This window comes from Meles meles, chromosome 7 (assembly GCF_922984935.1).
Source record: "Meles meles chromosome 7, mMelMel3.1 paternal haplotype, whole genome shotgun sequence".
In the NCBI taxonomy this organism is placed as follows: domain Eukaryota; kingdom Metazoa; phylum Chordata; class Mammalia; order Carnivora; family Mustelidae; genus Meles; species Meles meles.
The window spans coordinates 36,681,346-36,707,978 of NC_060072.1; the positions used below are offsets into that span (position 1 = coordinate 36,681,346).

At 39.9% G+C, this 26,633-nt stretch overlaps 1 protein-coding gene across 12 annotated transcripts in view; it reads right to left on the reverse strand.

Moving 5' to 3' along the window:
* Positions 1–1,358: 1,358 nt before the first annotated feature.
* The window catches only part of METTL25 (methyltransferase like 25), a 159,239-nt gene continuing 133,964 nt past the window's right edge, over positions 1,359–26,633 (reverse strand). For 3 of the 12 annotated variants that reach the window (XR_006819591.1, XR_006819583.1, XR_006819593.1), the window contains 3 exons: positions 22,186–26,591; positions 21,003–21,081; positions 14,190–14,926 (listed from right to left, as the gene is read on the reverse strand). The gene's annotated coding sequence lies outside the window, so the exon portion shown is untranslated. Of the gene's footprint in view, positions 1,456–5,865; positions 5,987–14,189; positions 14,927–17,489; positions 20,104–20,845; positions 26,592–26,633 lie in introns of those variants that run through there. The other 9 variants (XR_006819592.1, XR_006819587.1, XR_006819589.1 and 6 more) reach the window with 8 other exon arrangements.

Sequence of the window (26,633 nt, forward strand, 5' to 3'; positions counted from 1 at the left end):
CTCTTCACGTGTGATAGATAAGGAGAAATATGGCCATAAGGAGTTACAGAAACAGACCAGCAAGCTCTAGGAAATGGAAGAACAGACACAAAAAGACTGCTCTTCTGTCTTCAGGGTTTTCTCCTGTGCTTTTCATGGGTTTCTCTTTCTTCCTCTGTAAAGTGGGAAAAATACTAACTTTGTGGTGTTTTGAGGAAAAACGAAAACAAAAAAAGAATCTAAGTAAAACACTTAGGACAGTGCTTGGCTCCTAGTAAGTGCTCAGCAAAAGTTTACTGTTATCTTTGACTTGTCATAGAACAGATAAATTAGCGGACAAACATGCACATGAAGCTGCTTTCTGTCCACATCATGATGTCTTAGTCTACAAAGAAGAGCTTTGCCTTTTTTTTTTTTTTTTTAATTTTAAGTAATCTCTGACCCAACATGGGGCTCAAACTCACAACCCTGAGATCAAGAGTCACGCATTCCACCAACGGAGCCAGGCAGGCGCCCCCCTAAGCAGAGTTTTTAAGTAGCCATTGACTAAAATATAATGATTGGAAATTTATGTTTGGTTCCAGCTATTCAGCAATAACAACTCTCCTCCTCTGCTCCCATAAGGAAAATTACACATATAGGTTGATTCTTCTACACAATGAAATCAGCTAATCTAAAGGCAATGTGGTGTACATGTGAATAACAGATTCTGGACTTGTATGCTGTCTCACAATTTACAAGCTGTCTGATTATGGTTTGGACAAATTATTTCCTCTCTCTGTGACTCAGTGTTCCTACCTATAGAATGTGGTTCTTGACACCTATCAAACAGGTTTGTTGAGGGGACTAAATGCATATAATAGGGATGTTTAATTGGCATTTTTTTTAAACAATTAGACTGAGGACAGGTAGTTGTAATATTTTAACCCAATTTTATTTTTAAAGATTTTTATTTATTTATTTGACAGAGATTATTCGTAGGCAGAGAGGCAGGCAGAGAGAGAGAATGGGAAGCAGGTTCCCTGCTGAGCAGAGAGCCCTATGTGGGGCTCGATCCCAGGACTCTGGAATCATGACCCAAGCTGAAGGCAGAGGCTTTAACCTGCTGAGCCACTCAGGTGCCCCTAATTGGCATTTTTGATCAAGACACCAAGATATGATAGACATCAGATATAATAGATGCTCAAAGTGTAGATTTACAGACAAAACACTGAAGTCCTTTGAGATTATGAGTCCTTTACCCAGGGGCCTTTCATTCAGAGTGCGTTCAGGTGGAAAAGGACCAGATAAGTTGAGATTTAGGGCAGATTAGTCAGGAGACTTTTCTGTAGGTGAGAGATGCATTCTTACCTCCCAGGTGGGGAAGGGTATGGTGGTGCTTCTTCCCAGTGGTAGGTCAGGTGAGAGGAGTTTCAGCGGAACCACTCAGAAAGCATGAGAATTGTTCCCGAGCCCATGGACTGTGAATTAACTCACCTGTGAGGAAGTGAAAACATCTGATGACAACAAAGCAAACAGAGGCCCCTGGGAAGTAATTGCATCTGCCTTGTTCTATAGTAAGTGAAAGCCCTTATTGACCCCAAAACAAAATGTCGAAACTATGATTGTGATGCCAACCTGGGATTGTTTTTAAAGGGATCTCCCTCAAGTACACGGTCTATCAAGGAAAGGAGGTGGTGGGCACGTGACTATACCAGCTAGGGCAGCAACTGAGGGAGGACAGTGAGTCCAATCAAAGTTGAGGCCCAGCCCATGACAAGGGAGTCCCCAGAGACAAAAACTTTCCTATGCAAGAACAAGTCGGCATCAACGCTGGCTCCGACAGGCTCCTGAGGACACGAACCATCCTAACAAATATGCCTGTTGGGGAAAATTGTTCCTCTGCCCCCTCTCATGCCTTGCCTGAGCCTTCTTACACTGCAAGCTGCCAACCACAGGCAGGCTCAGGCCCATGAGGACATGAAGGCAGGAGTGTTTTCACTTTAAATCGAGTTTTAAATTTTGATCAAAACACGATAATGGATGTTTTAAATTATAAATTAGATCATGTTTGTGATTGGAAGTGACTGTAGAACTGTTATTTGAGTATAACTTGTGAAGTCACAGACTGGCCCAGGATATCATCCAAAGAGGGAAAGGAATAGCCCCACTGAGCAGGATTAAAAGGAGGGAGAGAAACAAAAATAAGATCATTTTGTAATTATATCCGTGGCCTCTGACTAAGATTAGTTAGTTAAAGAATCTTGAATATAGTATGTTCTCCAAGCTATTAGTATTCTTTTCTCTTTACTTTGCAGACCTATTTTCTTAATCCGAAAAAGAGAAATTCTGAATGCAGAAGAATATTAAGAAAATTTAAAATATTTAAAAATCTTTCACCCAATGGAATAATAAGCCATCGAGTTTCTGCCTGATTACTTCCAGGAGTAAGGAACCCAGTAGCTCATTAAACTGCCTGTTGGAAATCCACAGATGTTAGAAAGTTCATTCTTATTCCAGAACAAAATGTATATTCGTATCATTTCTATCCATGTGTTCATGTTTTATCTGCCAGAGGCATACAGATCATGTTTAGCTGAAGTTCTGTGGGTTTTCTTCTCTCTTCTACATAATATTAGAAGACAGTTATGTCTTCCTTTAGTCTCTATTTTCAGCCTAAATATTACCGTTTCCTCCAACATAGCATACTGATCATTTTGATCTCCCTCATCTTCAGGGTTTCTGGTTTGCTGATGTCCCTCCTCTGAACTAAGCATGAGGCCCAGATGGAACATGAGGGCAGAGCTAACTAGCAGCCATACAACATGCATAGTAGGTCTGCGGTCAATTCCAGCTCATTGGGTAATTTTCACAGGAAATTCCTCCACAAGTCAGATCTTCCTCGTCCCGTATATATATATAGTTGGCTGTTACAAAGTGAAGAAAAAAATGTATCTTTGTTAAATGTCATTTTGTCAGTTTTAGACTTGCACCAATATTTGGGATCCTTCTGATTCAGATGGATTTTTTAGAAATTATTTTCTAAATAATCCTGGCTTTGGCTATTTGACATTTTATAAGTGGTCTTTCAAATTTGCCATATAAATCAGTGGTGAAGAACTGAAGAGGACAATTATCCTTCTTTTCTTTTTTAAATTATTTATTTATTTGAGAGAGAGAGAGAGAGGGATCACAAGTAAGCAGAGAGGCAGGCAGAGAGAAAGGGAAGAAGCAGTTTCCCCGCTGAGCAGACAGCTGGACCTGGGGCTTGATCCCAGGACCCTGAGATCATGACCTGAGCCAAAGGCAGAGGCTTAACCCACCGAGCCACCCAGGCACCCCGAGGACAATTATTTTTCAGTAAATATCCTTGGATATGTAGATCCTTGTACATACTGAGTTTCACCAAGGCATATACTCTGAATTACTGGAATTACTGGGTGATACAAGCATCTTCATTTTTATTAGGTATGGATAATTGCACATTCTTCAAAGAAGTTAAATACAAACAATTTGGTTACAGTTAGATTTCCTTATATGAGGCAGTTGCTGCTTGGGAAATCACTGTTCACACTGAATATGTGTGAAACGGGCCACAGAACACATATGGCATGATACCCAGGGTCTAGGGCTGAGTGGGCACACGGCAAGGTCCAGATTCTTAGGGTGACAGAAGAGGTGTCATCACACTGGCTTGTAGCATGATTTGGGTTCTGGTCTGACCTTGTTTCTGCAACAGATTCTAAGCCTAATTTTCTGGCACCTTTATGAGCTAAGCTATATTCTTTCTTTTCTTTTCTTTTTTAAATATTTTATTTATTTATTTGACAGACAGAGATCACAAGTAGGCAGAGAGGCAGGCAGGGGGGCGGGGAAGCAGGCTCCCTGCTGAGCAGAAAGCCCAATGCGGGGCTCAATCCCAGGACCCTGAGATCATGACCTGAGCCGAAGGCAGAGGCTTTAACCCATTGAGCCACCCAGGCCTCCCTAAGCTGTATTCTTTCAACAAACTCCATTTCTCCTTAAGCATAAGGCCAGAATTATTTTCTGTTGCACACAGTTAAGAGAATATCATAACTATTTTCCCACTGCTTCTTAATGATCATTTCCATTTCTTCTCCCCAACAGTTTCAGAGCAAGATTTCTCACTTCTGTTAATCTGCATATTCATAGCAGTCTAGGCTCTCCTGCAGACTAAACACATGCTATCATAAATGGGATTCACTTCGTTCCTTTCTCTCTGAATGTCCATGCTGCTGCTTCATCTAGGAAATCCATCGGTTCTGAAGAATGGGGTTTTACATCGTTTCCATGCTCTACATATTTTTTCCTTCTCTTGTTTACTCTGTGCCTTCATTTAGGTTTTGTTTCCATGTTTATTTCTCACACAGGCAAAAAAAAACAAAACCAAAACCAAAATAAACCCCAGAAATAAATAGACCTAATATTAGCCAATTTAGCCATGATCAATACTTGGGGAGAGTTGCGTGTGGACCAAAAATATGTTAGTTTTTTTTTTCTGTTGGAAGTTTACATAATCAGCGCCGTGTATACATGATAAGTCAAAAAAATTAAATAGTAAGAATCCTGTCATGTCCTGCTGGTGTTAAGTGCCATTCTGGTTCTCTTAGTTTGCTTTGCCTATTTATATTCCAATCCGTGATATGACTGCATATCTTATAATGTTTCTCAAAGGACAATTTTATTTCTTGTACTTACTAACTCTTAGGGAAAGGAATGCCTTTGTTGTACACAACTGCATTTTAGTAGGAGAGTTTTACACAGACTTTAAATAAATGGTTGAATTAGGAGTCTCTCTACAAGTTCTGGTCACCAGCTCCAGTGTGTGTGTATGGGGTCCACACCACCAACAAGCCATTCTCCAACACCGGGGGCAGGGGGCGAATCTTACAACTCAACTTAATTCCGACCCTATCCGTCTGAGATAGTGTCAGATCCCAACGGTATGGGTTCAGTCTCACCTAATGACCCTGCCCCTTGTTAGATGACAGTTGCAAGCCTAGGATGTCACGTGTGCTTCTGACCCACGAGCTATAAATTAGAGGTCCCCCTCCTGAGGCTGGAGTAATTTGCTAAGCTGCCTCACAGAACTCAGAGAAACATTTTCCTTAACTAGTTCATCAGTTCAGTATAAACATATGTAATTCAGGAACAGCGAGATGAAAGAGAGGCAGAAGGTTAGGAATGTGCAAAGGGCATGGAGCTTCCATGCCCAATCCATTTGTCATTCTTCCAAATCTCCACATGTTCACCAACCTGGAAGCCCTCCAAACCTACTCCTGGGTTTTTATGGAGCTTCTTTACATACGCATGATCGATTAAATCCTGAACATTGGTGACTGATTCAACCTCCAGCTCCTTTCCCCTCCCAGGAGGTCGGGGGTAGGACTGAAAGTTCTAATCCTCTTGGTCGGTTACCCTGGCAAGTAATCACCAGCCCACTCCCCACCCTTAGATGCTCTTCAGAAATTACATCATTAACACAAACTCAAGTGAGTCTGAAAGGAGCTCACTAGGAATATCGAGACACCACTATCACTCTTTATCACTTAGGAAATTCCAAGGGTTTAAGAGCTCTGTGCCAGAAACAGGGATGAAGACCAAATATGTATTTAATCACGATGTCACACTCTCATTGGTGTCTAATAACTTACACTCCAAAAGACTGTATCTCATTAAACTATCAAGTAAAAAAGAAAAGTACCTCTGAGCCGAGTCCCTGGTCTCTGTAACCTGGAACGGCTTCTGGGAAGTATGTAATCAGGATATCTGAGGGTAAGCCTCTGGCATCTGTAGTTTTTAATAAGCTCCCACGTCCTTTCAGTGCACAGCCTCATTGAGTATTAGTGGCCCAGCGGAAGGTTGATAATACTGTAGTGGACTTACTAGTGTTGCCTGCCTGGAGGCCTTCTTCTCTTCCGGGGAAGCCACCTTGATTTTCTTCCAGGAAGACACCCTGCTTCACTCCCAGCCAATAGCTCAAAGGTGGTTGGTCCCAGGCTGCCTGCTGGAAGGGGAAAGAAGCAACCTGTGCAGTAGTAACCAATCCATAGGGACTGGTTCAGGGACCTGATCCAAGCTAGCCGAGTAAGGCTCAGAACTGTCAGTAAAGAGAAGCATTTTTCTCTTGTAAAATCCCTGGGATTTTACTAGGATCGTGCACTAGGGTTGACTGGGGTCAGCTGGGAACTGAGAATAACAACGTCGGCCTGTGGGAGTGGGGGCGCTTAGAGGACGCTGACCTGAGAATGTGGTCAATTCAGAGGAAAACAAAAACTAGAATGGGTAAAAAGGAGAGCAGGAGAGGAAGGGAGGGATTGAGAGCCTAATATTATTTGAGTCCCAGAATCCATCTGTGTGTAATTAGATTAACCCCAGGACTTTGCAGAGTTGTAATGTATTTTAGCCTGCTCCAGGCTGCCATAACAAATACCAACACTGGGGGGCGTAAGCAGTTGGAATTTGTTTCTCACGCTAATGGAGGCTGGAAGTCCAAGATCGAGGTTCCAGTGAGGCCAAGTTCATTCTGAGGCTTCTTCTCTTGGCTTGAAGCAGCTGTCATCCGGCTCACAGAGCCTCCCCTTTGTGTGTCCCCAGGAAGACAGAGAAAGACGGGGGTTGGGGTGGGGCTGTCAGGTTGTTACTATAAGACACTAATCCTATTGTGTCAGGGCCCTACCTTTATGAGTTTACTTGACCTTAATTAACTTTTTTTTTTTTTAAAGATTTTATTTATTTATTTGACAGAGAGAGATCACAAGTAGGCAGAGAGGCAGGCAGAGAGAGAGAGGGAAGCAGGCTCCCCGCTGAGCAGAGAGCCCGATGCGGGACTCGATCCCAGGACCCTGAGATCATGACCTGAGCCGAAGGCAGCGGCTTAACCCACTGAGCCACCCAGGCGCCCCAACCTTAATTAACTTCTTATAGGCCCTTTCTCCACATAGTACCATTGGGAAATAGGGTTTAACCTATGAACAACACAGTCCATAGCATGACTCAAGAAATTCTCCTTTTCCCCCCAAGTCAGTAGGTTGGGTTTTTAGTCACTTAATATGACAGAGTTGTAAAGTCACTGCTGTTGACTTCAGCATTCAGCCCACAGTTCTGTCCTTTTTTTTTTTTTTTTAAGATTTTATTCATTTATTTGACAGAGAGAGAGAGAGATCACAAGTAGGCAGAGAGGCAGGCAGAGAGAGAGAGGAGGAAGCAGGCTCCCTGCGGAGCAGAGAGCCCGATGTGGGGCTCGATCCCAGGACCCTGAGATCATGACCTGAGCCGAAGGCAGAGGCTTAATCCACTGAGCCACCCAGGCGCCCCCACAGTTCTGTCCTTACGAACTAGTCTGACTTCCAAAGCAGACCACAGTAGTGGGCAACAATGCCTTTAGGACAGAAAAGGCCTCTAATGCAATGGTTCAAAAAAAGGCCTCCGGGGGCACCTGGATGGCTCAGTGGGTTAAAGCCTCTGCCTTCGGCTCAGGTCATGATCCCGGGGTTCTGGGATCGAGCCCCGCATCGGGCTCTCTGCTTCACGGGGAGCCTGCTTCCTCCTCTCTCTCTGCCTGCCTCTCTGCCTAGTTGTGATTTCTGTCAAATAAAAAAAAATATTAAAAAAAAAAAAAAAAAAAAGGCCTCCGGAGTCCGCCTGCATGGGTTTCAATTCCAGCTCTGTCATTTGTGTAATTTTCCTCCGTCTGAACGTACTCATCTGTAAGTGGTATGGACTCCCTACTCCTGGAGTTATGAAGATTCGATCTATGAATATTCATAGGATACTTAGAATAGTGACTGGTGCTGTGCTACAACCATGTTTGCGAAATACACAGGCTGACCTGCATTAAATCTCTGCTTGTGCATCTCCAGCGTGTGACTGCATGTCACCCAGCTTCTTGGATCCTTTTTCTAAGGAGGAAAAAGAGGAGCTGCCTTCTTTGGGTGATAGCATGTGTACACTTACTAGCGCAGGTCCCGACATTGTAAACACTGAACAGATGTGTGAACAAATGGGTAAATTGCAATTAGAGAAAGAAGTTTCCCTTTTCGTCTGGAAATTTTCACTTTGAACTTGAGCATATTTAATTTAGAACTACTTCATAGATCTATTAGATTCATCTATTTTTCTCTCTTTACTTAAGAAAGCATCAGTTACCTAATGCTCAGATGTAATTACACGGAAATGACAGTTGTGCCCAAATGAAATAGAATAATTTAGATAAGCATTTGGTAATGGTGCTCTCCACAATTCTTACAAAATCTGGTGCTGAAAAAACAGTAGTGCAGGGGCGCCTGGGTGGCTCAGTGGTTTAAGCCTCTGCCTTCGGCTCAGGTCATGATCTCAGGGTCCTGGGATCGAGCCCCGCATCGGGCTCTCTGTTCAGTGGGGAGCCTGTTTCTCCCTCTCTCTCTGCCTGCCTCTCTGCCTACTTGTGACCTCTCTCTCTGCCAAATAAATAAATAAAATATAAAAAAACAAACAAACAAACAAAAAAACAGTAGTGCAAAGTGGAAGTCTAAGGGAAGCTCTGTACTTAGCGAGCATTTAGATGGATTACTTTTCTAAGAAACTTTCTGTAATGAAGTAAACCATTAGGCTGCCTATTAAAATTATACTCTGTGTATTGAAAATAAAGTCCAGAAAAGCAGAATGGATTGCCTCTTTCTGACGTGTTTAGAAAGGCTTATTCGAAGTCAGGGTTCTACCTGACTTTAAATGAGATTTATAGAATGGAATTCCACTTCAAAGATTTTCTTGAACTGCTGACTTGAGTTGGAGAAAAAAAGATGATAATTGCACGATTTTGCAGGCAGATTCACATTATAAATTAAGTTTTCTCCACTTCACCAGAGTTGGTTAGTCTCAGAAGCAGACCTCTTTTTCTTATCAGGGAAATGGATTCTTGTCCTAAATAGACTATGAAGGTTATTAGAGATTTTGTTTCCAATTTACACCTTAAAATTTTTCTATTTTAAAACTATTCCTATAAAAAGTCAAACAATAAAGATATGTTTAAAGAAGTTTAAATAGTCTTTCATCCTTGACTTCCTCCTCCAGTCTTATCTGCCTGAGGAAACTAATGTCATCAGTGTATTCCCCCCCCCCTTTTTTTTAAGATTTTATTTATTTATTTGACAGACAGAGATCACAAGTAGGCAGAGAGGCAGGCAGAGAGAGAGGAGGAAGCAGGCTCCCTGCGGAGCAGAGAGCCTGATGTGAGACTGGATCCCAGGACCCTGGGATCATGACCTGAGCTGAAGGCAGAGGCTTTATCCCACTGAGCCACCCAGGCGCCCCAGTGTATTCCCTTTTTTAATGAAAACTGAATCATATTGTACGTATTACTCTGCAATTTGTTTGTTTGTTTGTTATTGGTATTTAATGAACCTCTCTCCTCCAGGGCAGTACAGGCATAATATTTCAAGTGAGTGTGCACCAGAATTTATTCACCAGACCATTTGTTTTCAGATTGTATTTTTTGGTCACCACAAAGAATGTGTCCAAAAATATGTACATGTTCTTATGTTGACAAAACATGAAATAGATTTCTCTAATTTGCAGTTATTTCAGGTAGTTTGAAGGTGCTACCACATCCTTATTAACACAGAAGAAAATAATGACCTTTGTTGACAGAAGAAATTGATGATAAAGATAAAAGAACATAAAAAATTAAATAATTTAGGACACGAGTGATCCCATTCACTTTTGCAATGTGGTACTTGTAATACCTGATCTTTGTAAATTATTTCTAGATCTCCGAAGAGGCCATGAAGTCTCCATATTCATGTGAAGGCCTTAGGTAGTTTATCAAAGTGTGGTTCCTCGAGCATGTTCACAGTGAAGATTCCATTGCCCACTACCCAGATATTTTTATTTAGTGGGTTTGGAGTGGGGTTCAGGTAGCTTTACTTTCAACAAAAAATCCTAAAGTGGAATTCCCACGTGAAAGCACTGGGGTGTGCAAGCTTTGGACTAGACCAGGGGTCAGCCAAGTTCAGCTGTCCACCTGTTTTTTTACAGCTTGCAAGCTAAGAAAGTTTTTCACATTTTTAAATGGTTGAAAAAAATCAAAAGAAGTATATTCATGATATGTAAAAATTATCTACAATTCAAATTTCAGTGCCTATAAAGAAAAGTGTTATTGGAATATAGCCACACCCATTCATTCCATATCATCTATGGCTGCTTTGGTGCTGCAACAGCAGAGTCTCATAGTTGCCACAGAAACCATATGGCGATAGCCAAAATATTTACAATCTGTTTCTTTAGAGAAAAAGTTGTGCCAACTCCTGGACTAGATGATCTCTAATGTCCCTGCCATTTCTGAATGTGTTCTATTCACTGTAGTTATTTACCTCCTTTAATATGCAAATACCCTGGAGCTGGTGCAGACACATAGAGGCACGCAGTGTGTGTGAAGGTCAGACATCATGATGACTTTCATGATCAGTCACTTAGAAATTAGGAGGTCATGTGACCAACATAAAATAAATTACATTAGCACAATCAGAAAATGAAAAACAACCACAATAGTTAACACTCTTGTGGCGCATTATACCTATCAGGCCCTGTTTTCAGTGCTTTCCATACCTAGACTCAAGGAATCATCACAACTCTATGGGCAGGACCTATCTTTACCTTTTACAGTTGAGGAAAGTGAGGCATAGATAGTTAAGTAACTCGACTGAGGACACCTAATTATAAGTAGCAAAGTGGGGAATTGAACCGATGCAGGCTAGCTGTGGAATCTGGGCTTGAAAATACTACGCTATTACTGCAAGGGATAAGGTAAAAGAAATTTAAAGGTAAAAATAACTACATTTGGAATCTGATCTTAATTCCAATTTGAAAGCCAGGGGAGTGGATAACTATCCTCAAATGAATATTCTGCCACCTCAGGGTCATGAGGTCTAATATCCTCGGGGCCAATTAGAAACATCACTGAAAGAGGAACACTGCCTTCTCAAACTCAGTTCCTTTTTCTACTTTGAATAACACCGTGGAAACAGTCTTTAAAAAAAAAAATTTTTTTTTAATTTATAATTTAAAATTTTTTTTAATAAACACATAATGTATTATTAGCCCCAGGGGTACAGGTCTGTGAATCGTCAGGTTTACACACTTCACAGCACTCACCATAGCACACACCCTCCCCAGTGTCTATAAGCCTCTCCCTACCCCCCTTCCCCTAGCAACCCTCAGTTTGTTTTGTAAGATTAAGAGTCTCTTATGGTTTGTCTCCCTCCCAATCCCATCTTGAAACAGAGCCTTTTTATCACAGGAAAACTTGGTCGTAAGCTGTGATGGTAACTAGTAGTTGCAGGAAGGAAACCATCATGTGTGTTGGGGATTGCATTCAGCCAGAGAGGGCCTGCCCCACTGAAAAAGGGCCTGCCTCTCATCTCTAGTTTATTACTGACATGTAGAAATGAGGACAATTCAAATTTTTATAGTGTAATTTCCCAATACTTAAAAGTTCAACAGTTAACTCAAATATTAAAAACAAATAAAGCCCACTGTCTGGGCCAAACAAAATAAGACTTCGAACTACAAGTGTGTGACCCATACTTAAGCAATTTTCTCTTTAGGCTAAACCATCACTTTTTTTTTTCTTAAGATTTTATTTATTTGACAGACAGAGATCACAAGTAGGCAGAGAGACAGGCAGAGAGAGAGGAGGGGAAGCAGGCTCCCTGCTGAACAGAGAGCCTGATGTGGGGCTCGATTCCAGGACTCGATCCCAGGATCTGGGATCATGACTTGGGCCAAAGGCAGAGGCTTTAACCCACTGAGCCACCTAGGCGCCCCTAAGCTAAACCATCTTAATTACAAACTTTTCCAAATGGATCTCTAGGTCCAGACCTTTAAGAATCATGGCTGTACCCTTGAACCGTTGTCAAGTTTTGCAGTCCTCTGGAGTTGATGTGAGTTACAAAGTTAACTTTTATTTGACAGACAGAGATCACAAGAGGCAGAGAGGCAGGCAGAGAGAGAGGGGGAAGCAGGCTCCCCACTGAGCAGAGAGCCCCACGTGGGGCTTGATCCCAGGACCCTGAGACCATGACCTGAGCCAAAGGCAGAGGCTTTAACCCACTGAGCCATCCAGGCGCCCCTCAAAGTTAACTTTTAGAAGTTGAAGTCCTACCTGCAGATAGTTACACTATGTTCAAGCCTAATGCGCTTCTCAGGCATGTTATAAGAAATGTCTGCTTTATATTATAGTAGGCAATCTCCACCTAGACCAGCACCATTGATAAGTGTTTTTCCTTAATGGAAAAGTGTATTTTCATAGCTTTTCCAGGAATATCTTGATGCCTTTAATGGAACCATAATCCGCTTATTTAATCTTCAATCATGCAATGCTTATTTCACTGAATATAATGGCTTGTGCACATTCACTAATGGCTCCTAAATAAAAGACTTTTTAAAATTTGAAAGTGCTTCAGAGTACACAAGGAAAAGAAAAAAAACAGAAAAATGCCAGTTGTTTAGTTGAAGTGAAAAAAAAAAATGCCCAAAGTACTGAAACTTGAGTGATAAATCACTGTAATAAAATCATTGAAAAAAATTTGTCATTCTAACAATCTGAAATAGTATTTAAGTTGTTCAGACATTTTACTAAAAATCTACCTAAAGAACTTTCAGATCCTATAGGAAACAGTTTTTTTTTTTTTTTAAGATTTTATTTATTTGACAGACCACAAGTAGGCAGAGAGGCAGGCAAAGAGAGAGAGGAGGAAGCAGGCTCCCCGCTTGAGCAGAGAGCCCGACACGGGGCTCAATCCCAGGACCCTGAGACCATGACCTGAGCCGAAGGCAGAGGCTTTAACCCACTGAGCCACCCAGGCGCCCCAGAAACAGTTTTTTAAAGATTTTTTTTTTTTTAATTTATTTGAGAGAGAGAGATCATAAGTAGGCAGAGAGGCAGGCAGAGAGATAGGGGGAAGCAGGCTCCCTGCCAAGCAGAGAGCCCGATGCGGGGCTCGATCCCAGGACCCTGAGATCATGACCTGGGCCGAAGGCAGAGGCTTAACCCACTGAGCCACCCAGGCGCCCCGAAACAGTTTTTTATAAAACGATATTTTAAAATATTTTCCATGAGGGTCTCTTCAGAAAATAGTGCCTTAAATGGAATTTCAAAATCAATCAAAACTTATTGCTCAAATTTGACTTTTATGTGTTCTGGTTGGAGTTCATGAACTCTGCACAAAGTAAGCATTATTTTGAATATTTTCAGTTAGTTTAATAGATAGTGTCATAAATAAAGGACAAGTTGTCTTCAGAGGCCTGCCTACGAATTTGGAGTGTGAAAAACACGGCACTTTGGCACACAAAAATAATTCTCAAATGAAAATTAAGTAATTATATAAAAGGACAAATAGGACACTGAATTCTTAAATGTGGACCTTTATAAAACATCGATTAAAACAAAATCACAAAACTCTAAATACAATGTGGTATCCTGGATTAGATCAGAAAACAGAAAGAAGACGTTCGTGGAAACCTGCTGAAATATGAATAAAGCCTGGAGTTAGGAGTAATGTACCAATGTTGGCTTCTTGGTTTTGACAAATGCAGCATGGGACTGTAAGATGTTAACGTTATAGGAAACTGGGTGATAGGTATATGGGAATTTTATTTTGGAACTTTTTTGTAAATCTAAAATTATTCCAAAATAAAAAGGTCATTTAAAAAAATCACAGAACAATAGGTGTACTGATCTGTGCCCTTAAAGCTTTCAACAGAATAGGGTAGGCTGACAAAAGTCACATGCATCTAAGTGCCATTTGTGTATGGTATGTATGTGTGGGTGGTGTGTGCAGGTGAAGTGGACGGGGGGAGATGTGTGCAAACTGTTAACACACGTCAATCTTTTCCTCTGAGCCCTACTGCTTGAAGTTTAAAAGGACATAAATGAGGGCAGAAAGTGAGTTCCTAAACATTTTATTCATAAGATAAATATTAATAAATAAAATATATTAGTAAATGATAATAAATACATTTAAACTTTGGGAATTTGTCACCATGTTTAAAAAGATAGATCATCTTAACTGGACAACTTACAATTTTGCTTTCTTCTGTATGCTTTTGATTTTTTAAAACAGTTTTGTGCCTTTTTGTGGTATCTTTAAATGTATACCAATGAAAATGATTATGCTTTGTTTCCAAATTCTATAAAGCACAACTTTATCCTAATTTCTGTCCCTTCACCAAAAAGACTACTTTTTAATAGGAGGTTTCTCGTTGCTGTACAGAACAGAGACATTAATGAGGTGGATGAAACATAGGTCAGCATGCTAAATTTAACAGGTCTGCTTTCAGGCAGGATACAGTAGGTCATGGCAAACTAACACATTCACTGCAAAACCAAAAAAAAGGTAAGAACTACAAAACACATATTTTTAATGATATCAGCGTAAGGAAATAGCATAAACAAAAATTCCAGAGAAAGGAGAACCACGGTCTGAAATAGACTGGCACTTGTTGGCCATCATTTTGCTTAGGGTTTGAGAATTAATCTGGATTGAGGCAGAGAACTCCCACTGGGGAAAAGAGATCCGAGCAGATCTTTCAGCTTTCTTTTGGGCTATGGGAATTGAAAGGAAGCGTGAAGGGTCTTGGTGATAGATGAGAATGATGGGACATCTGAAATGCAAGCAGAGTCTGAATTGTGCCAAATGACATTCTGATATGGCTGAGATCTCAAGAATCAGGATAAGGACCCATGGATCTAGCTGACACAGGTCCCATACAGAAACAAAGGGTGGAGTACATTCATGGCACCAATGACTCCTACTCACCACCTGCTGTGATCGCAGCAGCCAACTGTATCCCCTTTCTCTGTACAAGCACCAATTCTGTGTCAAAGGTTCCAGCAAATGCAAACCATCAGAGGAGCAACCTTAGGTTCAGCGGTGATGGACTGTATGAGTGAAGAGGGCGAGGCTCCTTCCTGGAGACCAAAGGAATCTCAGATGGAAGCAGCCCAGGGTGAGCTCATCTATACACTGACCACTGGGTGCTCTGAAGACGTCCCATATTCCATGAGGAAAATGCATGTCAGCTGTCAGTATGACTCCACCCCCATGACATTAAGAACTGATTCCTGTTTGGGGCTTTCAGTCTTCTGGATTAAATAGGTGTAACATTTTTTTCTCTCTCAGTAAAGATGAATTCACGGTATTTGCCTCGAGGGAGCCAGAATCTTTCATTTATACACAGAGTTGCATTTAAGAATAACAGCCGTGACTCTGCTGAAAATGGTGCAAAGCTAACAGAAGAGCTGAGCTGCAACTAGTGATTGAATGTGGAAACATTTCTTGATGGATCCAGTCACTGTTTTTGTTTTTTAATTTGTTTTCAAACTCCACTACTCTTGGTCTTATTCCAACATGCATTGTTCTAAGGAGCCACGAAGGGAATGCCAAATTCTAGCTTCTTGGGGTACTTCATTTGTCACCAGAAAAGAACAACTTAAACCAAATCAGCAGAAAGATTTGTTTCTGGGCTTGTTAATTACAGTGAAATTGAAGAATTAAAATGCAATGTCATGACTTCCGAAAATATTTCATTCCCTTTATTTCATCCTCATCTCAATGTATAACCAGCCATATTTCATAGCCTAGGGTTTATTTATTGAAACAGAGCAGGTATGTGGTTTTCTCTAAACCACTTCAGCTTGGCCTATTTGTCCATCGAGGCGTTTGCTCAAGTTAGAATGGCTTCTGCTCACTCAGGGCTCTCTCACATGCTTGGTGGTTAAAGAGTTAGATTTATATAAAGTTCTTGACACCACAATAAAAGAGGCCACGTTTATATCAACTGCAAAGTACAATAAAAGCTCAGAAAAACCAAATAAAATCTTGGAACACTGCCAATATATGGAAAGATGGTATAGCATATATTTTTATTTTATTTTGCTTTGCTGATTTGTATACCGAGTTCTCAAAAATGGGGAAAAAATGATACGTTCTAAAAAAACTTAAAAGCAGCATTGCATTGTTTTGTTTAATGAAGGCCTCAATTTGAATTTTGATTATAAACAATAGGAAATTGGAGCCATTTTAGTAGTTAATTTGTCACAAAAGTTTTCCTGGCCACCAAATAGCATTTAATTTACACACTTTTACTCTTATAAAAGATTCTAATAGAGGAAAATAAAATGTCAAACATCAATAAATGTTATTTTAGCAAATATAATTTTTAGAGGTACAATTACTTCGCATATATTAAACAGACAGTAGATAGGAATATCATATATTTAAACATAAATCCATTTAGAAATACTTGCTAGATCTTTTATAGCATCTTTCTCACACAGGTCAACTAGAAAGTCTATAATAAACAGTAGTTGCCATATATTACAGATCAATATTAGTTGCAGATAATTTATAGTTTTTAGAATCAAGTCAATCTTTCACACAAGTTTAGGGTCCTCTGTTACTTCCTTTCATAACATCCTGTTTAGTTTTTCATTTTATTTGTTAAATTATAATTGCTGAATTGTGCAATTTTTGTTAGTGCTTTTCCTGTCATGTTCTGAACTCCATAAGATGTGCGACTACATTTTCTTGTTCACTACACTTCGCTTAATATGTACCCCAGTGCTTAAATCATAGATGTGCTCAATAAAGGTGTGCTTAATGAATCAAGGACTGAAAGGTCTGCACTAGGGGTGGGCAAACAATGGTTCAAATCCAGCTTGTTGCCTGCTTTCTACAGCCATCAAATAAAGAATGCTTATTTTCTTCTTCTATCTTTAAGTGGATCTATTTTTCAAATGGTTATTTAAGTACCTAAATAGCAGCCTCAGTTTTGCTTTTTGAGCCATAAATTCTAAAATATTTACTATTTGGCCCTTTAAGAAAAATGTTTCCTGACCGTGATTTAGACCACTCCTGACCAAAAGAACTATGGCAATGATGGAAATATTACATATTTGTGCCCTCCAATAGGATAGCTACAAACCACATATGGCTATTAACCACATGAAATTTGTTTAGTGTGACCAAAAAAATGCAACTTTTCATTTTAACTAATTTAAATAAGTCCATGTGGCTAGCAGCTAGTTTATTAGCAGCAGATCTAGATATACAACACAACAGACATCACGTGAACACAGTAAAAACTTGGAGATCAAACATATCTCCGGAAAAAAATGAGAAATATTTGAAGGTAGTTTGGCCTTTCTGGCAAAACTGAATAAAAAAATAAAATAAATTATCACCGGTTCATGAAAACAACTAACATGACAACAGTACAAGACCTGAAGGTAAAAGTTAATTCATTTATTTTGGCAGTTACATAGAAACTCATTTAAAATAAGTGGTGGTTGGTTCTTCATTCTATGAACTACGAATGAAAAAAATTATTTTGGATAAGGCAGATAATGTTACTGTTCTATTAATAAGTAAACAAAGGACATTGCTTTTTTTTTTTTTAAAGATTTTATTTATTTATTTGACAGACAGAGATCACAAGTAGGCAGAGAGGCAGGCAGAGAGAGAGGAGGAGGCAGGCTCCCTGCTGAGCAGAGAGCCCTATGTGAGGCTGGATCCCAGGACCCTGGGATCATGACCTGAGCTGAAGGCAGAGGGTTTAACCTACTGAGCCACCAAAGCGCCCCCAAAGGACATTGCTTTTATGAAGATTTTGAAGCTTCTCCTCACTTTATTGAAAGACACATCACTCACTTCCAAAGAAATTCTTGAAATACACAGAATGCTATTAAAGCAAAATGTTCTTCTAGCACAGTAGGAAAACATTAAGAGCACATAAACAAGTAAAAACATTGATATAATCCAACAGTATCCTCAAACAGCATTAAAAAGGTATTAAAGTGGCCTGAGAAGTAAAGATTCAAATTGCAAAGTGAAGTTTAAACACCCACATTTATATGTAATTTCAAGCCTTTTAAGTTGAGAAGCGTTTATAAGGGAAGCTAAAATATGTGCTTTTTAGGACTGAAATTGTTTGCTGCTGTTATTCATAACACTTAAAGTAACTTAAAAAATTTAAAAATTAGAGTATATCTCCTTTTCCTGTTTATATTGTTTCTTACATGTCTATATATGAAATACTACCTCCCTGAGTAAAACTACTTTGGCTGCCGCCTTTTATTTCAAATGATTTTATCATTAGGGAAAAATTTGAAATCATAGTGGACAAATAATCCCTTAATGCTCTTCCTGGCCAGCAAGTAATTTGTCAAAGCAATCCAATTTCCAAATAGCATACAAACTCAATAAGACACTGAGCCAATGCATCTGTTTCTCTCTGCAGAGTATGCACAAATGCCTTTCCTTCTGGGAGAAAATCCTAAGACTGAATTCTCTGAAAGGACAAGTTAGCTCTAGTAACAAAATATCATTTATAATGTCTCTCTGATAAAACTTTAGAATTTTGTAAAAAGTCAAGTTTTATTGAGATACAATTATTTACATGCAGCAATATTCACCCATTTTAAGAGTACTGTTTAATGAACTTGACAAACATACAAATCATGCATTTACTATCCAAATAACATATGGGACATTTTCATCACCCCAAAATGTTCCCTTATACCCTTTTGTAGATGATCCCTTTCTTTACCCACAGTCCACTGGCAACCAGTGATCAATCTGTTTTCTGTCTCTTTTCTAGAATGTCATATCAATGGAACCATAGAGAATGTAATCTGTTGTGTCTGTCTTATTTCACTTAGCCACTTGGTGTAATGCTTTTGAAATTCATCCATGTTGTTGCACGTGCATGTAGTTCATTGCTTGTTGCTGAGAAGTATTCCATTATATGAATATATCACAATAATTTTACCCATTTTGCTGGTGATAGACTTTCAGCTACAGGAATAAAGCAACTATTAACATCTGCTGTGTGGACATAGGTTTCCATTTCTCTTGGGTAAATATCTAGGAATGGAATCGTTGGGTCATATGGTAAGTACATGTTTAACCTTATAAATATCTGCCAAACTGTTCTCCAAAATAACTGTAGTATTTGCATTCGCATGAGCAATCTTCACAGCTCTCATTGTTTTATGTGGGGATCTAACAATATTATCAATCCTTTTAATTTTCATCATTTGAAAGGTGATATGGTGCTATCTCCCTGTCTTCTTGTGCTTTTAATTCATATTTTCCTGACGATTAAAGATGAATACTTTTGCATATGTTCATTGCCATTTGTATATATTCCTTTGTGAAATATTTGTTCAAATCTTTTGTCTTTGTTTTTACTGAATTTTTTGTTGATTTATGTATTCTGCAAACAAGCTCTTTATCAGGTAGGAGCTTTGCTAATTTTTTTTTCTTTCACCAATCTGTGGACTATTAACAATGTCTTTTGAAGGTCAGACATTTTAAATTTGTTAAGTCCAATTTGTGAAATCTTCACTTATGGTTCATGCTTTTGGTGCCTAAGAACTCTTTCCTTAACCAAAGGTCACAAATATTTTTTCCTAGGTTTTCTTCTAGTAGTTTTTTTTTACATTCAGGTCAAAGATCCATTTCAAGTAACTTGTATGCGATATGTGGTAAGGGTTAAGCTTTTTTTTTTAATTTAAAAATTTTTTTTTATTTTGATATGCAGTTGTTTGCAACACTTGCTGAAAAAAAGTATTTAAACCCACTGAATTGCTTTGGCAGCTTTGTCAAAAGTCAACTGACTGAACAGGTATGCACTGATTTCTGAGCTCCCTAGATGTGCCATTCATCTATAAAACTATCTTTAAACAAATGCCATCCTGCTGTCATTATCACAGTTTTCTAGTAAGTCTTGTAAATCGTTATATTTTATATTAAAAAAAGTGAATATTGATATCCTTCAAAGTACCTCTGAAACAGTTGTTCACTATAGAGTGTGGGTAGAGGCCTGCACTGCTTTGAGAAGATGTCTTTCCTCTGAAGATGAAAGAGCTGGTAGTTACTCCAGGTGTTCTACATCCCTGTGTTCCACAGACAGGGGGTTTGCTGAGCCCAGGGGATCCACAGATAGAATTCAGGGCACCCATGATCTTGGTTCTGGAGAAAATGTTCTTCTTTATTTTCACTAACTGCTAATCGTAATTTAGGCTTTCTGTCAGTTATAAATGTGGACAACAAACCTCAGTAGTACTGGTAGTACTCGCAACTGCTGCCAATAGAAGGTACAGATATTTCCATGTCACATTACAGATATGGCTGATATCTTCAAATATTGTTGATATTTATGGTCACTTAAAAATCAGAGTTTTAGAACTGCTACGTGATCTTTTTATTCAATGAGTTAATAAACACACATGTACTATTAAATCATAACTTAAAAAAATTCTTCTAGCAGTGATCTTAATATGATTGGTTTCCTTTGTCATATTATGTATTTCACTTTTATTCAAAAGAAAATGTTTGAGAAGAGGCCCAGAGTCACTTCTAGATAGCCAAAGGGGTCTGTGGCACAGAAATGGTTCAGATTGGTCCTCCGTATTCCCATTTCACAGACCTACTACTTAGGCTGTCTTCCATTACAAGGGTCTTTACTACTACAGTTTAGAATATTGCATTACTACCAGCTCTGCCTTATTTCATCTTATACTATATATAATCATAATATATTGTACTTATTTCTTTCTTTTTATTTATTTATTTGACAGAGAGAGGAGAGATCACAAGTAGGCAGAGAGGCAGCTAGAGAGAGAGAGAGAAAGAGAGAGGGAAGCAGGCCCCCGCTGAGCAGAGAGCCCGATGCGGGGCTCGATCCCAGGACCCTGGGATCATGACCTGAGCTGAAGGCAGAGGCTTTAACCCACTGAGTCACCCAGGAGCCCCCATTATATATTGTATTTCATCTTATTAAGAAAGGTTCAATAAATCTTTATTAAACTCGTGAGATTAGATAATGTTGTAGGTCCAAATCTAGAGATTCAAAGGTGTATCACATGGCTCCTGCCTTTGAGGAACTTCGGTTCCCCTAGGCAGATAAGGAAGTAGGCATGCAATTTACAGTCTCTGTGCCCTAATAAGTATACGTGGGAATGACCTAGATGATGTTCTTACCCTTCACTTGGGTGGTGGTGGAGGTGTGGGCAGAATATCAGCAAATGCCTCCCACAGGAACTGACACACATGAGGACACCTGGAGAATAAGAAAGCAGTAACTAGAATGGGAAGAGACTGCATCACAGAGGAAACATGAGCAAGCATCCAACTCCACTCTGCCTGGAGCCCTGGGGCAGAAGAATGGCCAAGGAATGAGGAGGAATGAGGCATTGCCTATCCCCAGCTCCCCTGCGAATTGTCAAGGAAGACAATCCTTCTCACAAAGCGGAAGCCAAAAGGGCTTCCCACTGTTGATTAGAATACTCAGCTTGCATTGGCCAGTGTATCTGGACAGGCAAGGAGTTCTTTTTCAGTTCCTTCTTTCCCCAGAAGCCCTTAAGCCCTTCTTGCAAGGGCCCCTCCCTATCTTCTGTGCCTTCTTCAGGGTGCCCTCCCCAGGCTATTTTAGTGTGTCTCCTGGGCTGTAGCGTTTCCTTCACTCCTACACTGGTGGTGGCACATGCTCGTGTGTTTAGACATGGGCAAAGTGTAGGGACACCCGAATATAGACTTAGAGCCCCGCGCTCTCCTTTAGCACTTCAGCCGCAGGGGACCCTAGAGCAGCGCAGGGGACCCTAGAGCAGCGAGATCCTCTCCTATCCTGGATTGAATGAGTCATTTATTATATCCTAAACAGAGACTGTTACTAAGAAACATCCCTATTTAAACTGTCCTCAAGCCGGGCAGCAGCAGGGGCTGCTCAGCTAATTAGGGACTAATGGACTCTTTAGCAACGTTATCAGCTGTGACAGAGTCTTTCCTGCCTCTGTCTGCCAGGGTACAGGGACCATTCTCTGTGATGGGCTCCATTTTCACTTTGTTTATCAGGATCTAAATGGAGCAAATTCCAGCCTCATATCCCCGATATCTCATGAAGGTAGGAGTGTAGATATAAAATCTTTCTATTTTTGAGGGTTTCTATTTAGTCCGGGAAACTGCTTCATCTTGCCCAGTAGTAATCCTTATGGGAAACAGACTGCTTACCTTTTAGAGGTTTCTGCTTCCAGTTACTGAGGTGACATTACCTTTTCTGAGGAAGAGATTGGTGCCCTTTCTTGCTCTTCTGTAGGAAAGGACTTTTTTTTTTCATTTTTGGTAGGCATTTTTAATTATGACCACAAAATTTCATGACTTCACTTACCTGGCATTATTCTTTTCTCTCAGAGGAAGGGGCTAGTTTTTTCCCATGGAGGATCAGTGTATTCATTTCCTCCCTTTTCTCCACAGCATGTTCTGAACATGTTCACTGCTAGGCATAGGACAAACAGTAAAAATGATATGTTTTCTGCCCTTCTAGGATGGACAAAGGAAATACAAACATTTTAAAGGTAAGTGCAATAAAGTCATATTCATGTGTACAAAGTTGGGACATCACAAAAAAGACAGTGACTTATATGTGGAGGCAACATCATAAATATTGAAGGACAACATAGGAAAGTGTTGACCAGAAGAGAAAGGGATGTTAGCCTTCCTGGGAGGGATCAGTAAGGGCAAAGTCCAGATGGAGGCAACACTTGAGATATTACAGGAGTCACAGAAAGTCTGAATACTGAAACTATGATGAGATGGAGCGCAGCAAAGGATTATGCTGATGAAGTAACCAGGAAGAGCATCACAGAAGATTTGGACGCCATGTCCATGTTGAAGAGTTGGGATTCTCCCGTAAGAAAATGGGAAGCCCACAGAAGAGTTAAAGGCAGGGGTAGGAGACTGATGCCAAGGAAACCAGGAGGGTACTTATGAGACCCTGAACTTAGAGAGTAGTGGGACTGGAGAGGAGAGGCAGTGAAGAGAAACATAAGAGGTTGAATGGAAATGACTTAATGTTTAAATGGATTGGAAGGAGAGAGAGAAGTCTAGGGTGATTTTGGTTTTCAGAGGCAAGTTCCCTTCACTGAAAAGGAGTATCAGAGGAAAAGTGCTTTTGACAGGAAAGTTTAATTTTAGACAGGTTGATTTGGAGGTGCTAGGGGAAAACCCATTGGGAAAGGCAATGTCTATCAGGCAGGTGGGTAAACATGGCTAAAAGCATAGGAGAGAGATTCAGGAGGGAGAATTAGCCCAGAAATTACATCTGAGTGAGCATCACCAGATTCAGGCAGTTTTGGAAGCCAAGACCATGTTTCTTGGAAAGAATATAGATTGAAAAAGGCCCAAGGACAGAGCCCTCAAAAGAAAAAACTAATATTTGAATGATGAATAGAGAAGAGTCTGCAAAGAAGGCTGGGAGGGAACAAATAATGGGAGAAAACTCTAAAGTAAAGTGGCTCTTTTGGTTTCTGGGAAGCAGGTTCTTGGGGGTCAGATGTCCCCTCTACCTCCCTAAATCTTATGCCCTGTTTCTCTCTGTGTTGGCTTTATCTCTTCTCTCTCAAGATCTCTTCCTCTGCTCATTTGCAGTTTCTGACCCTCTTAATTTTGGCTTCACGTGATGAAATGTTGCCTCCAGAATCTCTTTATACATCATGACCTTTTAGCTCCCATGCCAAATTCCTGAGAGAGAATCTGTTAAGTCTGACCCTTCTATTTTTTTATTTAATTTTTTTTTCAGTGTTCCAAAATTCATTGTTTATGCACCACACCCAGTGACTCTTCTTTTTGAGCCGGATCACAATCAGGGATCTAGGCTACTCCGACCAGGTCTCTAATCTCACTCCTATCTCCTACGGTCTTAAGTATAAAATATGGTTGCCCAGGTTCACCCTTTGGTAGAAGATATGGGCAAGAAGAAAAGAATGTGGTGAAGCTGAACAACATCTATAGTTTAAGAAAGATGAGAATCCTCAACAATGGCAGATACCAAAGCATGGTAAAGAAAGAGTCCTTTGGATCTAATGATATGGATGCCACCTAGGCCCCTGGTCAGTTGCTGGAATGGCAAAGAGGTATCTGGTTGCTCTGAGTTGGCAATGAATAAAGGCAGGAAGTGGAGACATAGAGTTGTGGCTTCCCCTAAATCAGGATCTTAACCTCAAACTTTATAATATAAAGGCAAGGAAGGGGGGTGATATTGATATAGAACACAGAGTCTAGTGGTAGCTCTAACTATCCTATGGGTTCTATGTTGCATATTGGATATCTTTATCATTTGGGTGTTGCACAGACAGCATATCCAAAATTGAACAATACCCCCCTAATTCCCAAGCAACCCTAGACTTTCTCCCTCAGTAAGTGGCCATACTACTCAGCTAGCCAACCAAACTAGAAACCTAGGGGGGAGGTGAAGGGTGAGTATCTTAGACTTCATTCTCTCCCTCACTTATGATACACAATCAGTAACATACATGATAATTTTGTCCCTTGGATTATCATTATTTTTTATTTTCCATTTCTACTTCCTCTGCATTAATCCAGGCATTATCACTTTTCATTTAGGTTTCTGAAATGGGCTCCTAACTGCTGTCCCGGCCTCCTGCTAGATGCTACTCCAATCCATCCTTTAGCCTATAGTCACGGTGATTTTTCTAAAATAGAAATATATAATCACATCACTCTTTTCTTAAACTCCCTCAATGAAACCTTATGCTGTGAAAGGAAACATACGTCTTTAGCATGGCATTCAAAGTCTTCTAGATTTAGGATCCTGTCAAACCTCTTTGTGATCTTATCTCTGTACTCAACTGTTCACATCAAATCTACCTTCAGGCCCTTATAGGAGCATGCTCTCTCACGTTTTTGAAATAATTGTTGCTAATCCTTATTGAGAGGTTACTATTTACAAAGATCTCTGTTAATTGATCTATTCTTTCTCACAACCCCAACTGGTCTGTTACCCTAACCCAGTTGACAGACCAAAAAATGAGCCACAAATCAGTTATGTAACATAACCAAGGTTACACAGCTAGTGAGGGACACAACTAGAATTTGAACTCTTACCAGTTTCTCTACAGAACCCATTCTTTTAACCACTGTACATAGTACTACCACACTGCCCCTTCTTCTGGAAGACCTTTCTTTTTTCACTTTGCTTACCTCATACTTACTTTTTATCTCTGGCTTCTCCTTCCATCAGAATTCTGAAAAACCTCTCACAAAAAATATCAGTGAACTCCAAAGGAAAATTTTCCATTCTCTTCTTACTTGATTCTCAAATGCTTTCAACCACTCCATAGGTCACTGAAATATCATATGGTCACTCCATAGGCCCTGAAATATCTTCTTCTGTGGTTCATGTGATGATATTCTTTGGTCTTTCTAATTTATCTGTGAATGTGCTTTCTCAGCCTCCTTTGTTCTTCATCCTCCTCTACAGAATCTTCGTACTGTCATCATTAAAGATTCAGTCCCACTTTTCCCATTCTTCTTTCCCTGTGCTTTTTGTCCTAGCTTCAATTTCCATCTATATGTTGATAACTTCTAAACTTGTATTCATGCTTCCCTTTGTTCCATATAGACCCTTACACATAAGTGCTTCTTTAACATTGCTTGAATTTCTCAAAGGCACTCTACACTCAACATATTCAAAATGGAATTGTCAGTTTTCTCCCAAATATTGCTCTCCAGTGTACCTCAGCACTGCTTTTCATCTAGTTAAATAATCTAGACAACTGTTACATCCCATTGACCAAAGAGGAGTAGGAAAAAAACCCCGTAGTCCACCTTAGATTTATTTCACTTACTGCAGCTGAGGGAATGCACTCCAGGGGAACTGTAGGTTGTCTCAATAAAGTAGAGTTTTAGGAGCTTTTTTCAGGCTTTAGGCCTATACTGCATTGTTATAGAGAGGATTGAAAACCATGGGATCCAGTTTTGAATTGGAGGTTGTCAAAAAGCTAGGGAAATCTAATGACTAGCTTTGCTTTATTTTTTAAGATTTATTTTATTTGTGTGTGTGAGAGAGAGCATGTGTATGCATGTGCAAGAGAAGGGGGAGAGGTAGAGGGAGAGGGGAGGGAGGGAGAATGTCAAGCAGACTTTATGCTAAGTGCACAGTCTGCCATGGGGCTTGATCTCAGGACCCCGAGACCATGACCTGAGCCAAAATCAAGAGTTGGATGCTTAACTGACCGCACTCCCCAGATGCCCCTTTGCTTTTTTAAAAAAACAGGAACACTAAAGTGGGCTGAGGGTGGTCACTGCTAAAGAAGTAGGAGTCATTTACATGTTAGAAGAGAGGATGTTGACAATGACCTTGTCTTTGTTTCAAGTATGCCATTGAGTGAATATTAATCATATTTTTCATTTACTTTATATTTTAGTGTCTCCAAGTTTTAGCTAGGTAATTTTGGGAAAAATGACTTGAAGTCTCAGCTTTAATTTTCTAGTACAAAAAAACAAAAGAATTATCTATTATTTCAGACAGAAAACTCAAAATTACTTTACATATCGTTTTAGTTGCACACATATTTTCTTTCACTTTAGTACTGAAACATTCTTTAGGTTTCTAAGAAAAACCCCCAAATAATATTCTAGCCATTTGCAAAAAGAGTTCTGATTGGCAGACTATGATACCTACCCATTTAGAGGCAGGACATCCAAGAAATCATCAACTGCTTGAGGTCTAGAGGGTTATGCATCCACCAATATCTTGCTTTTCTCAAGAGGAAACTGAAAAAATGGAAGAAGACCAACACAGAAGACCCTCAAATG